Here is a 16,000-nt window from a genome sequence, read left to right on the forward strand (position 1 = left end):
TTACAAAGACAGTACAGAGAGTTCCCATGTACCTCACACCTGGTGTACTCCATTATTAGCGTCACGCATTAGTATGGTATTTGACACAATTAATGAATCAACATTGATACATCAGTACTAACTCAAGTCCATACTTTATTTGGATTTACTGACATTTTACCTAACATCTTTTGTTCTTCCAGGATACTTACATTTAGTTATCGTGTCTCCTTAGACTCCTCTTGACTGTGACTGTTTCTCAGACTTTCCTTGTTTTTGATGACCTTGACAGTTTTGAGGAGAACTGGTCAGACATTTTGTAGAATGTCACTTAGAATTTGTCTGATGATTTTATTGTGATTAAACTGGGGTTATGAGATTTTAGAAGGAAGACCACAGAGGTAAAGTACCATTTCATCATATTATATCAAGGAGACATACTATTAACATAATTTATTATTGTTGATGTTGCCCTTGATCACCTGGATGAACTCAGGTTTCTCCACTGAATACTTACTTTTTTTTTTATCCCCCCTGTTTGTTCTGTGTTCTTTGGAAGAAAATCATAACGAGAAACCCACACTTAAGAAGTGGAGAGTTAGTCTCCACCTCTTTGAGGATGAAGGATCTACATAATTTATTTGGAATTCTTTTGCGTGAGAGATTTGTCTATTACCCTTCTTATTTACTCAATCATTTATATATCAGTTTGGACTCATGAATATTTATTTTATATTTGGGGCTATAATTTAATACTATTTTATTTATTTTGTTGCTCAACTTGTGCCAGTTTTGGCCACTGGGAGTTCTTTCAGTTGGCTCCTATATCCCTTTGATGTACCCCCATCATTGTGTGTGTGTGTTTTAGCACTTCCTTACTTTTTGGTAGCACAATATAGTCTAGTTTCATTTTGTATATTTCCTGCCCAGTCCTAGAATCAGCCATTTTTTCCAAGCAACTCTGGTGCCTTTTATTGGAGAATGGTGTTAAAAACCAAGATCTGGGTACTAGTTATACTCATTGCTACTGGGGTGTCGTTGCTTTTAGGCCCTTTCAGCTGACAGAGCAAGAAAAAAATATATAAAATAACCTATGTATATATACACATATCTGTACATATTCTATTTATGTATATATCAATCTCTCTAAGTATAAATATCCTCTCTATCTCTATCTCTATCTCTCTTTATCTATCCATATATCTCTCTATAGTTATTCATCTGTATCTAGGTTAAGTTCAAATTGATGTCTCCAACTCTAATTCATTACCACATGAATCATTCTAGTCTTTTCTTGCTTGTCTATAACTTCCTATTCCAACAGTGAGAAACCTGGCTCCCACCATCCCCCACCCATTTATTTAGTTGTTCAATTACAGTATACATGTATAGTGGTTTTGGAATTGTTAACCCTTATCAACTTTATGATCTAGGTATAGTACTTAACGCACAATTCATTTTGCTTTCAGTCTTACGGAGTCCACTCATTTCCAATTTCTTAGGTCAGCACTTTTCCCTTACCTCCTTCAGTGAGATTACTTTATACATTTGTAATATAGTTAACTTTTTGGTCACATTCTGCATTCACCCTGTAATCTCCTGAATTCCTAAATGTTTTTTTTTCTTTAATTTTCATACATTAAGGTTAACTCTTTCTGCTGTAAAGTTCTATGGGTTTGACAAATGCACAGTGTCATATATCCCCCATTATAGTATCAGACAGAATATTTTCCTTGCCCTAAAAATCCTCTGTGCTTCACCTATTTAACTCCATCTCACAAGGCTACTTTTCAAACAGCACTTTTCTCTATCCAACTATCATTTTTCTCTTGAAATATTTTACATATAAAGGTGATCTATGTCTCAATTTCTGTTATTATTTTATAATCAGTAGTATAAAAGGTTGTGTGTGTATGTAATACATGTGTGTGTATGCCTATCTAGTTCCTTGTTGTTTGATTATGTAGATGTGTATATTCATGTGAAAACCAACTAACTTTTGGGTCCATGGCTGCACTAATGAGAAGCTAAAAGATACTTACTGTGTAATGTATAACCATACTCACCTCTTATTTCATATCTTTCCATTTTAATGTCATAGGGTGTGTTATGGGAATTAGGTACATTGTACCATCTTACAAATTGAGTGAAATCAATGATCCTATCTGACCAAATGTTTGGTGGGAGATGTTGGGAAGATGGCTGTTAGCTAAAAATCTAGAGTAGGTGAAGGAGCAAAGCTTCTCAGTTTATATGGACACCTAGATCAAATTTTCTTTGTATTCTAATTTGGCTTTACAAATGCAACTTTTGAAACTTGAATCTCATGTTTTTTTGCACTGCTATTTTTTTCCTGACACTGGGAAAATATGTCTGTTTACTGTACAACACTTTAAAATATGCAAAAGTTCGTGTTTTATAATGATATTAGGGTTTCTTTAGGTAGGAGTTCTGCCTTTCAGAAGATCCATATGTGACACAAACAGTGAACAATTGGGAACGCTAGCTGATAATGATATGATCATTTTTGGCAGTCTCTTTATGTAGTTCTGGCAGAAGTGTAGTGATACATTAGTCATTTTCACAGAGAAGATACTGGTCCATGCCAGTCTCTTATTTGGGGTGCCATCTGCACCTTTTTTTGTCAGTAGATTCAAGAAGAAAATATATCCATTGATGGATACTATTTCTATTTTTTAACCATTGTTTGAGGCAAACTATACCATTCTTAGAGTATAACAAATACTACACATAACTAAAATTGCTTCTAGACATCCTTTATTAACTAGAATATCTATCTCAAAATTGCTCCAATAAGTTTTAACACTTCCATTTAATTTAAATGGTTCCTAAATTACTGTCTCTGGAGCTCTTGGTTAAACACAAGAGGAGACAGCGAGTTCTACTTTTTGCTTCATTAATCATAGAGCAACTCACTTGACCCTCATTGTTTTGATTCCTTCATCTGTAAATACGGTAATAAGGACACATGGTATTTGAAAAGATGGGCTATATTTCTGTTAAGGTTAACAACAATTAAAGTTAATCTAAACCTAAAGGATGGTGAGAACATTACGGAGGCAGGCCTTTCAAAGTTTGCTGACTCACTTTAACTAAATGTCTAGGTTAATAATATAAATTATACAAAGCTTATAAACTCTTTGAAGAAAGGGGTCATATTTTACTCATGCTTTCAGCATAGTAAGCACTCTGTTGTGCTAAGCTGAAACACAGATGGACTTGCTATAATGACTTAAGAGAAGCTTCTGAGATAGTCAAGAAGAGTTAACAGACATGCACTGGTGTCAAATAGGGTTTAGAAGAATGGTTTCTCACCATTGCTATTTTGGAGGGGTAAGAAGAGGAAACTATTATTTACTCCTAGATTAACTTGAGAAATTTTGTGGTTTTGCTGAATTGGCTAGAGATCATAACAAAAGGGGTTCTGAATTTTGAGTATCATTTAAGTGACTACTACCTAAATATAGCTGAATTTTCCAAACTATACTAGTAACTAAAAAGAAATCTCATTTACTAATGATAACTAAAATCTATTGAAAGCTTGCTTTGTACAAGGTATGTTAAACATTTTACCTCTATTATCTCATTTAATCCCCTGATAGCCGTTTGAAATAAATACAATCCTTATTTCTAGTTTACTAATGGATATACCAAGTCCTGATATATTTTTGTACAATTATCCACTTTGCAGTGAATAGCTTTAAGAGATACATCTTATATATATTACAGGTCCCTGAGAATAAATAAAGCTTGCTGATATGTATAAAAAGCCTTATTCTGTTGCCCAGATCTACTAGTCAAAGGCCAGATGTTTTGTCAGTGATTAAGAATAGATGAAATATTGAGAAATGGTAATATCCTTTTAACTAACTACAGTTGATGAAACAGCTTTTTTGATATTTTAGATCATAACAGCATGGCATTTTTTATCTTGTATTTAGGATCTAGTACCTCATTTAAAGGTAACTTTCATATTACTCGTGATTTCTCTAGGTATTTCAGGAGGCCAGCTGCCATCTCCAGGCCCTAAAATAAACTATTGAGAAAGAAATTTGTTAGATCTGGTTGTCCAAATGCTTGGAGAGTAGTTGTTTCTCTAGCCACCCACACAAACAGCCACTCCTTTAAGCTGTGCAAATAATGGCCCCAGTATATCCTAGGTTTGATATTAAATCTCACAAAGGATTCATTTTACTACATTCTGTACATTCATTTTAGTACATTTGGCTTTGAGATGGCAAACAGTATATTGTTGGGTAGGTCATTGACCAATATGTTTTTTTCCTGTTCAGTTGATACAAAGTTATTGGTTATCTATTGAAGACAGATTAGTTTTCAAAAAACAAAACAAAACAAAACAAAAATGGGTGAATAGAAGCAAAACAAATTGTATTTAACTCATTCCTTTCCAAAACTGTATTTTTGGATGGGTGTTCCTAAACTGGATTTGTACGGTAATATTATAAAGTACTGGAAAAAGTTTTTCCAAACCCACTTTGTTTGGGTTGATAGAGAGTCCAAGACTTTTAGAAGAATTTGGAGAAGATCAGGATCAAAGGGCAAATGGTAGCAACTACTGTTCCCAGTTCTGAAAATGAATTTTATATGAGTGAAAAAGGCTTGATATCTTCCAAATTAGACTGGATCCTGGGTAAATACTAGCATGAGTGTTAATGAACATCCCCTGTGTAATTCTATTTCTAATCTAGACATAGATATGGATATAAATATAGATATACTATATATTTAACTATAGGTAAACGCCAGAAGGCCCTGCCTGATCCTAGAGCATGCATCACTTAGGGTTACCCATGTTAAGGCAGAGGCAGGTATTAGCAATATTTTCTCCTCTGGAAATATCCTGGTACCCTTCTTACGAGGCCCAGTGATATGAGTAAATAGTTGCTATGGCACTGAAGGTTACTCCTTCATTCTGGCATGACCTGTCTCCCAAATGGGTTTCCTGTCATTCAGAATCGTGTGCAGCCGTAGACCTAGAGTTGCTTTAAAAGCACTCCCTGGGCTGGCCCCATGGCTTAGTGGTTAAATGCGCGTGCTCCGCTACTGGCGGCCCGAGTTTGGATCTCGGGCATGCATCTACGTACCGCTTCTCCAGCCATGCTGAGGCTGCGTCCCACATACAGCAACTAGAAGGATGTGCAACTATGACATACAACTATCTACTGGGGCTTTGGGGAGAAAAAAAATAAAGGAGGAGGATTGGCAATAGATGTTAGCTCAGAGCCGGTCTTCCTCAGCAAAAAGAGGAGGATTAGCATGGATGTTAGCTCAGGGCTGATCTTCCTCACAAAAACAACAACAACAACAAAAAAACACTTCCTCTTCTTCTCCCAAAAAGAGAGTTAAACCTGAGAGCAGTTACCCTCCCTTCTGAAATCCAAAGCCACAATAATTAACATAGCTTTCAGTAACCTCCATTCAGTAACCCCTGCAAAATTTTCCTGTAGCCCTGGAGAAAAGGCAGTGACTTTTCATTGTGATTCTCAAGTTTGGAATGTGTTTTGAAGAAAAGTGCATAAGACAAATCTTCTTGTTTAATTGTCAAGTTGAAGAAATAAGGTTTTCTTCTTGTGCAAAAGCCTGTGTAATTTCAAGTTCTTACCTGTCTTCTCAAATATCTATGCCACCCAATCTATTTACCCATTATTCTGGCTCTTGATTCTTTCACCATCATGTATCTCTTCAGCCCTGATGCATAACTGGGCTTACACAAAAAACACAAGGGAGCCAAAGATATAGTAGAGAAGACTGAGCTTTCAGAAGTACAAGCATTCCTAGGAGACCCTACTTTGATGTTTTGACGATCTATCTTCCCAAGAGAGATAAATTAAATAAAAGGAGGATAGAAAGAATAAAAAAATTAATGAAGTAAAACAAGGGGAGAAACTTGGGTTTCATGCTGACATTCTATAAGTAATCCTTCATCTAACAATTAAATATTTTTTCCAAATATATTTCATCACTACTTAAATCAATAGTAAAAATCTTTTAAAATTCTGTGTCCAAGTCCAACTTAAAGATAAATTACTATACTTTATTCAACTTAAAGTGTGTAATGGTTAACTGTTGCATGAGAATAATTTTAGAGGAGAATGACATTTGAAAAAATTCAAAGGACAAATCTAAATCTTATTCTATACTTTTGAAGATCCCAAACCAAAGATGTTCAATCAAGATAGTTTACTTATGAAATAATAGAATAGCAAACTTTTCATCAATAAAACTTTCTAAGTTACATATGTTATCATTATTGATTAAATTGTAATCAAACCTGTCATTATTTGAAAGTATCTTCCTATGGTCTATACATTTCATAATTCTTTATGTGATTTTTCAAGACTAATGCTAGTTGTTTTTAACTTATATGGCTCATTTATTCAGTGACTATTTTTAACACATATTGAAACACAGAGAGCTTTTTCAATGCATACAAACATGAGTCAAAATAAAATGATGTTGGGAAGTATAATCCTTTGGTACATTGAGTAATGATGATGAATACTAGCTTATAAAAATTCAAATGGCATTTTGTGTGACTATTTAATAGCTAGAAGCTTGAGAATTTGAGTACCTACACAGTGGGAAAGTCCGAATGAACACCTACGCACATGTCTGCTATAAGAACAGAACAACCAACTCACTATATGATAGAGAGAAGCAAAGTGAAGTACTGATTCTAAGTGGTGTTTAACTTTATTAGCAAAGGGAACGCTATTACCGAAAGTCTGTATCTGATAAAGGCAAATTACTTTGTTGTAATCGTGTTCATGAGCTGTCTTGTGGCTGCCAGTCAAGACCTGCCATTCAACTAAATGCAGCCGTAGCCTTGAAAAAGTTAATTAGATATTCCAGCCTAATCAATCTGAAGAACCTTTAATTTATAAGTTTCCACCATTTTCTTTGAGTGTCCTCACTTGTTTATAAGAATACCAGCCATGGAATTGTGACAATGTCAAAAGGTCAGCCTGATACGCAAACTCCTTTGAAATCTTGAAATGTGTAGTCACAGATGTCTAAATGTAAATCTAGCGATTACCTCATTGGGAAATATTTCTAAAATATCAGTGAAAAATGAACTTGCCTTTACATCATATTAAAATATGCAAAATTACTGTTTATACTTAGCTTGGACACAGCCAAGCTTTTTAAAAGGGTAGTTAACACTCATTTTCTAAACTTCTACCTCCTATTCTCTTTAACTTACTGTGTTCTGATTTCTTTCCCCACCGCTCCACTGAAACTGCTCTCAATGATGTGAATGTCAATGTTAACTGACAAATTCAGTAGCTGCTTTCCAGTATCCTCTTTGTACCATTTGATGCTGTTTGTCCATCCCTCCTTCATAGTCCTTTTTCCTGTCAGTTCTGTGATTCTCTCTTGGTTCCATTTTTCTCTTAGTTTTTTTGCCACCTAAAAGACTAAATCTCAGTGTCCTCCATGGGCTCCTCTTCCTCCACACACTCATTACACACAGGTGTACCTCAGGAATCCATCCTCTAGTCTTCTCATTCTATGTACATCTCTAGATGATCACACCCACTCCTAAGATTTACCTACCATTTATATTGGTCTTTCCTAACAATCAGGGAAATGAAGTCTGCAGGGTCAGTCCTTCTGATTCCAGAGGTGAAGACTAGTAAATGGAACTGGGGACAATGGAAAACAACAGCCCCTCATGCCTACATCCAATGCAAAGCCTTGTTTCAGACCATCATCTCCTCTCATTGACTATGTGCCAGGCATTGTAAGAAAAAGTGTTTGTGGAAGGTTATATAAGATAAATCAAAAGGTCGTGATAGTCTACTTGTCTAGCATAAATCTACTCTTAGGAGTGATTGAATAACCATTTGCTAATTGTTTGGGTCTACTAAATAGGTCATAGGAAGTTCATCTGGTCTGGCAACTTCCTAGTATTACTCAAGAATTGAAAAAAAAAGACAAGAACAGATGCTGTTGTAGAGGTCATGCCAAGAAAATGTGAAGCTTTGAAGCTTTTCATTTCCTTGTAACTACCGCCATTACCTCTTCAAATTTCAAATTGAATGTTTGTCAGTATTAAGTCAAAGAGACAAGCTGTTCATGCTACAAATTCATCATATTCTAGAAGTGTACATGACAAATGCATCTTAGAATATTTTCTTTAGGACAAAACCTTTAGGCAATTAGCTTAAAAGAAATTGTTATTTTGTTGGTAAGTATATGGAACCCCTGCTTATGAAATTCATAGAATGAGACCACTCAGATTGTATTCTTCAGTGATCTATGGATCACTGTAGTGCTGTGGATCAATACGACTGAGTTACATGTTTTCCCTAAGAATGGTTATCCCAGGGGTACAGTTAATTTAGGAAAGGAAATAATAGGAGATGAAAACATATACCTTCCCCTAGGGCCTGGAAATAAATAAAACAAGTAGTATTACTGGTTTTATTTTAAAATATCAGAATGCAATAGATGCCTTTTCTTGGAAAATTGTACCCCAGTCTCGAAATTTTCTCAAATATTCCTCTATTGCCAGCCATGCCGTCTATGAAGTGTGCCTCCAGCAGGGATGTACATCGTGCTGCTCTGTATCTGTGACTTCCTGGACCAGACATGCCCAGAAGAACAGTCTTCAGAGGTAAATAATTAAAATAGGAAGAAAAAACAAGACAAAGAGGTGGTAGAGAAAGTGCGTCCTAAAGGCTTTCCTGTTGATTGTCCAGGGCTTCTATAATGTCTGGATGCCCTCCGCCTGTGTGTTCTTTGAGATACCATTGGACCCTTTCAATAAAAGCCCCTTTTTGTTTGAACTAATTTGTCTTGGAATGTATATTTGTATTTGTTTCCTACTATTTGCCTGCCAAGAAACCCATTTCATCTGGGAGCAGCATGTTCTTTCTCTTAGAAATTGTTCCTTTTCTCTGCTTCTCAGTCTTACTCCACTCCTATGGTTTCTGTGGAAGGTGCTCTATTTTTATATAAACCCTATACAATGACCATAGCTGACTAGTCCAGAGGTTGGCACCTGGCCAGGTCTAGACCAATCAAAGCCCCTCCCACTATTAATGAATCTGGGAGCAGAAAGAACATTAGACCATTCTCTCCCCACTGGCAAATTTTTTAAGTATAAAACTCAGTAAATGCAAGCATTTTCCCACTAAGCAAGTCTGCAGTAAAAGACCGAAGCCAAAATATGATGCATAATGAGGAGAGAATTCTGAAGATGTTCATGTTGTTGCTTCTAGCTGGTTCTTAGACTAGCTACATCTTTGAGCTTTTTGGCCTTTATTTGTTTAAACCTTTCTTAGGTTTTCTGGGTCAATAATTCTCATGATTGCCTAAGCTTGTTTAAATTGGGTTTCGATTAAGGTTGCCAGATTTAGCAAATAAAAAGTACAGGTTGCCCGGTTATAGTTGAATATCACATAAATAAGGATATTGCAATGTTTGATATGCTTATACTAAAATTTTTTTCATGATTTGCCTGATATTCACGTGTAACTGGACATCTTGTATTTTATCTGGAACCATAGTTTTGATTATTGCAACCAAACTAATTCAGCTGCTTTCTGGGACTTGTAACCCAAGATCTGATTTAATATAGCACTTTAGCTATACATTCCTATTTTAATCAAACAAAGAACACAGGAAGCATATTTTGTGCTTTCTAGGAAAATTTGTGTAGCCTAAATATATCCCACAGCTCTGATTTGTCCTATACAACTTTCGGAAGTATCTCTTACAGAGTGTAAATGTAACTTTGAAGCAGAGCATCTAAGTGACCCAGGAGCCTTAATGTGTATTTGAAGTCAGGGCTCTGAGAAATGGATTTAATGTTCTCTCAATGCCGGAATCCAGGAATCCTTGAGTGTCAAAGCCAAATGTGTGCTCCTGGACAAATCACTTCATCTCACTTCTTCTATCTCCTTATCTTTCAACTGTAGGTATCATTTCTTTCCAGTCTTCTGGAAGTGTCATAGTGATTAACATTTATGGACTGCTTTGAAGATAAAAATTCCATATCTTGTTAAGCATTAGCAAGATGGCAAATAATATATAATTAGAGTGTATACCTGCAATAATGTAAGAGCATGTGTGTTTTCACAGTTTTAATAATAATTTCTGTAAAAGAAAAGCATGAGTCTCGCTTCTCATTTTAATTTGATAAAATGCTTTGCTTTGGTATTATAGTCATTGGAAAGGTTATTTGGAAAAAAGTGAAAAAGTAAATGTAAATATTTTCCAATATTTAGGCCACAAGCAATTTTTCTTCATAAAAATCTCATTGTTCTTAAACACAAACGGCCAAATGTTTTCTTTTCAAATGAGGTCTACCATTAAGATTGCTTTTGAAAGCATGCATTAAGACAGAGGGATGGGAAGTTGCTATAATTTTCAGTTCATGTTACTTCTTGAGTACTGTCAGTTCTCTATATAAAGCTATAGAAAGTGAACATTAGCCCTTTAAAGGAGTCATATTTCAAGGATCAGGTGGGAAAGACAGAAGTGTCGGATGCACCTCACTGCACTGCTGTTCATCCCCAACACTTTGCACAATGTGAGAATGTTTAATAATTCCAACCCAACCTACAGATAAGAATCTCTGGTGTCACATCACAACTGACAGTGCTGGTGTGAGATTTGCAGTAAAACAATATTCCAGCTGTAGCTTTCATTTGCAGAAATAAAACAGCAGAAGAGGAGGGAAAAAGGCCAGGAGAAGATAAACACTTTCATCCTGGAACAGCACTGACATTCAATTCTAATAGTTATGCTCAAACAAGGAGCGAAAATCCAACCTCAGGACCTAACACGGACATGTATTCTATCATTTGAAATCCATTGCTCTATCTGTATTTTAAGTGAGCCGGTTAATGTTTAGTTATCTAGAGAGCTCACCAAATATAAATAAGCTCTTTCCCAAACAGAGTCTATGGCAACTGTGGGACAGGCGGCCTTATTTTTCTCCCATTAATCATTAGAAACTTCACACGGCGTGAAAGTCTCAGGGGATGTTTCTGGCTGGGAAAAAGATCCTCCCTCCTCAGTCCTAATCGGTCCATCCCATCTGTAATGGCTTTAGAAAATTGTTAATGACATAAAGTGACAGTCGAAGGGCTTTTTGGTCTGTCAGGGTAGGGTTACTATGAACTCTTTAACAAACTACTACATGCAGGCCTCAAAGCTGCTGGAAAATGATCTGGATTACGAAGGAATAAATTTGATATGTTAGCAATCACAAGCGAGAACTGAAAAGAAAGGCTTCCTTAATACAGTTCTTTCAGGCTATAATGGGAAATACGAAGATAAATCTGGCTCAGAGACAAGCCCACATGAGACTGCCTCGAGCACTCAGAATATAGATCTCGGTTATGCGATGTGTAAAACACACAATGGCCTGAATAAGGAGCTAAGTATATAAGTGCAAACAAACCCGTTTTTATAGTTAGCATGGCATTTTGAATGGAGCTTTAAGCCTAAAGGACACTCTCCTACTTGCAGATGAAGATGGGGAATATAACAGTAAGTACTGTGTTTTTATATATAGAAGTCTAATAAGAAAATGTTCTAGAAAATTATGAACATAAATCAGATTAAACCTGAATTTTTTTCCCCATAAAAAATGGAAAACCTTGCTTTCCCTAATCTAAAATATTTTTTTTCTTCCAGTTCCATTATCTTGCTTTGGATTCATGGAAATTCTGAGCAGTGATGTGAGAATGACTACAATTTGAAGTATCTGTTAAATACAGCAATATGACATCACAAGGTATAATCTCATTCCTTGTGTTATATAAAAGTTCTGCACAGAATTGATAAATGCATATCTGGGAATTTGAATCAGTTAAAAATAGGCAGATGATTGATATGGAAGTGGAAATTTGAGGAATTTTTTTAAAGGCTAATTTTATTCTAATGCAGCAAAACATTTTCTTTCATGTATTTTTTTTCCAATTTCTAGAACATTCACCTCATTAGGGTGTCACAAAAAGTGACAATATAAACAGTTTCCCACACATCTCCTGTAGGTTGTGCTAAGGGCTATAAAAATATTATATTCTGACAATTTCACAGATCTGGCAATATTAGGTCAAAAGATTTTTACTTAGTAGAGAAATTTCTACAGGCAACAGCCAGACAGTTCCCCCAAATCCTAACATGTTCAATGAGATACCAGAAAGGGAATTTTATCTCAATATAGAATAATATCCTATTAGTGAAAAAAAATGTGGAGACCTTTAAAAGCAGGATAATTTGTTATTAATTGAGATAGTTTAACAAGGGTTCTACCTGGAGAAATCCATTTTTACCAGATAATTTCTAAAGGTAACTTCCAGCTCCATGACTCTATAGTTAGTGATAGTTTCTCTTGGGTGAGTATCATCTGGTAGGAGTAGACAACCAGCTAACAGGCCCTGAACTAGGCTAGGGTTGTGCATTGAAAACGGGAATGGAGCGAAGAGGGAACAGGAATAATTTTTCAATGATTATTTTGATTGAACTAGGTAGTGACGTTTCAACTGATTTTCTTTCCATGGTTTAATGTTGCACATCCTCTCTGAGAATTGTAGCTGGAACTGGGAAATCCCTGGCATGCTGAGAGTTCATCCCGTTTGACTTGGCAGTGGGTCATAGGCTTTGGATACTTGCACTAATTCTTTCAGACTACTAGGGGTCATCTCATAAATATCTATTTCAGTGCTCTAAAATGATTAAATGACATCATGATGACCTAGTTTAAGGAAAATGTTACATGAAGGCCCTAAATGGCACCCTGGTGGCCTGAAAGAGTTAATGCAGTTTCCTTAAGTGGCTGATTCAGTGTTAGTTTGCAGCGTACAGAGCAGAGAATGTGTCCCAATAGCTCACTGATAGCTCATCCAATATAAGTATATTAAGTTGAGAGAAGTCATTTGAAGGAGTCTATAATAGAGCAGGTGGCAATTCTGTTTAATACAGCAGCACTGCTAGGGAAGGAAAAATGGAGCCTATGGAAATTCAATAATCCTATGGGGAAACATTGAATTGATGCTCCTCTTAAAGAATATCTCAAGAAATCATGATGCATGAACAGATATTGTGTTCTTCCAAAATACAGCTAAGCTTTATGTGTAACGTACTTAGAACAAATAACATTTATTTGTTTATAACAAGGAATGTGAGACTAGGAGAATGTTTTTCTAATTTTTCAGTGTATTCAATATTATAGAACTATAATACATCAGAACAGCAGATAGCAATTTGAAACTGATCTCTTCTTGTATAACATGAAGGTTCTTACTGCAGAAGTTGTCAAAAACATGTAATAATTTTATATGGGGTTTAATATTATTAGATCAAATTCTGTGATCAAGTTGGGCATAGGAAAAAGTAAGAAAATATGAGAAAGAAATAGCAGAGAAACGGAAGAGAGAAAATTTTGAGAGTGAAGGTACTAAACACAGTTTGGTATGCAAAAATAATTTGATTAAATGAGTCAATCAATTAATAGAAGCATAGAAGCCTGGAACAAAAAGAACTAATCACCAGTCCTTTATTAACCTTAAAACTATGACACATATAAGCATATATATGTAAATATATATGTATATATGTAAATATATGTAAAGTCCAGAAACAGCGCAAGTAGAAGCATATTTCAATATATATAGTAATACAAATTTATTATATGAAAAAGGACACCTTTCAAATCTATGGGCAAGAGAAAGATTTTGGAAGTCAGTACAATGCAATTGTGAAGAGAATGGATTCTTGGGTCATACATCTTTCTTCTAATTCCAGCTCTTATGTTTAGTAGCTATATTACTTTGAGCAAATCATTTAACTTTTCTTCAGCTTTCTTATCTGAGGGTTGCGATGTATGACACTACCCACCTTGTTGGGTTGTGAGAATTAACAGAGATAATGAATGTAAAGCATTTGGCAGAGTGTCTGGCTCACAGCAAACCACATTAAATGCTAGTCTTTATTGTCATTCAATAAATGACTAACAATTTAGAAAACAACAGTTAGTTCCCCTCTCATATCTTATATAAAAAATAAAATCAGATGGATTAAAGAGTTAAATGCAAAAAAGATAACTGTAAAAGTAGAAAAGAAAATATATGTGAACGTTTATAATAATCTTGCATTAAGGGAAAGCAGGAGTCCCAAAGCCACAGACCTACGGAAGACTGCTATAATTTTTAAGTTCAGGTAGAAAAAAGTACTTATAAAAATAAAAGGCATATGGCAGAATATAAAAATATTTACAGTGTACTATACAAAGGGTTATTATAATTTGTAGAGAGACAGTACCTACTATCAATTTTTCCAAAAAGTAATATTACATCAAGCAGATAATGAACACAAACAGATAGTATATATTGTAACTTCACTGCTCTTTCTAGCCTCAGAGCCTTCTCACACTTTATCTTGGGTAACTTTTTCTTCACATGAAGGAAACAGCTTAAATGTTACTGCAGCAGAAAGGCCTTTTTTGATCAATCTACATTATGTCTCCCTAAATTTCTTTCTCGGGGCATTTTTTTTCTTTCTGTCATAGCTCCTGTTCTTTATCATATGTATGTTGATTTCTTCCACTTTTCCCTCACTAGACAATAAGCTCGTGAGGACAAGCTATAGAGAATTTGCCACTCAATAGTAAGCCCCTAGCACATAGCGGGTATTTGAAGTAATGAAAGTGAATCTCATAAAGGGTCCTGTAAACCATGTTAAGGCATTTGGCCTTTATAGCTAAGATAGTCATGGAAGAGTTTTCAGCAGGCTAAATCCCTCTTGGGCTCCAGTGAAGGGTGGGTGGAGAATGAACTGGAAGGGAGCATGCCTGGAGGACAGGTGGTCGATTACAAAAGGAATTGAAACAATCCAAGAGATTATGAAGCTCTAAACTAAGGAAGTTTAATGGAAATAGAAGAGGAACGGTTCCAAAGATATTTAAAATTAGACTATTTTAACTAAAGCAGAGTGTATATATAAGGAAATAATGAGAATGAAATTTGATTCTGGATTTTGGGGCAGATTGTAAACCTCTAATGCTATATCAGCACAGTTGTAATTCTTTCTCCAAGGAATATAAAGTCAATGAAGAGTTTCGAAAATAGGATTTTGTTTGGTTTTTCTTTTTTGTTTGTTTGCTTGTATGTTTTCAACCATCTTGATGGGCAGGACTAAGTTATGGAGACATATAGAGTGGACTTTTAGGACCACAGGAAAGTTGAATTTTCAGTTTTGTTAATCAATACTCTCTAACTCAGCTGTAAGTCTTTAGGTCCAAGGTTATCTCAATGAATAAATTTTGGGATCCGACAATTATTATCCAATGAACTTTCTTTATCATTATCACCAATACTACCATCACCATCACCACCACAACCAATAATAATGGCAGCAATGACAGCAACAACATCAACAAACATTGAGCAATTACTATGTATGAAGCACTGCAGTGTGTGCTTGAGAACATAGAGATCTGACATAGTCCCTGACATCCAAGAGGCGGAGTATATATGCATCAAAATACACTGGCCATGTCAAGTAGCATGTGATAAAAAGAGTTATAGGAAAGTAACTGCTACTGGAGTTCAAATAAGAGAGAGTTGACTATAGTTGAAAAGTCTTTAGGAAAAGCTATAGAGAGGAGGTGAAACTTGAATAGGTCTTTGAGGAAGGAACAAATTAAGATAAATACAGAGGAAGGACAACTACTCAGGCAAGGAGCACTGCAAGAGCAAAGGTGGAGGTGGAGTTCCCACACCTGTTTTAATGACAAGTAGACAAGTGGAGAGATAGACTGCTTTGACTACAGCAATGAGTTCATAAAGAGGTGTAAAGGAAGAATTGAGAGTGTTGGGTGGAAACAGGTTGTAAGGTGTCTTTGGTATCAAACTAATGATGGTTTATTTTGAATAAACTTATGATTGCTTATTTTGAGGAAAGTGGAGAATCACTTATAAATTTTGAGCAAAGGAGCTACTTGTAGAAAGTTGTGTTTTAA

Source organism: Diceros bicornis, chromosome 5, assembly GCF_020826845.1.
Source record: "Diceros bicornis minor isolate mBicDic1 chromosome 5, mDicBic1.mat.cur, whole genome shotgun sequence".
Lineage (NCBI taxonomy): Eukaryota > Metazoa > Chordata > Mammalia > Perissodactyla > Rhinocerotidae > Diceros > Diceros bicornis.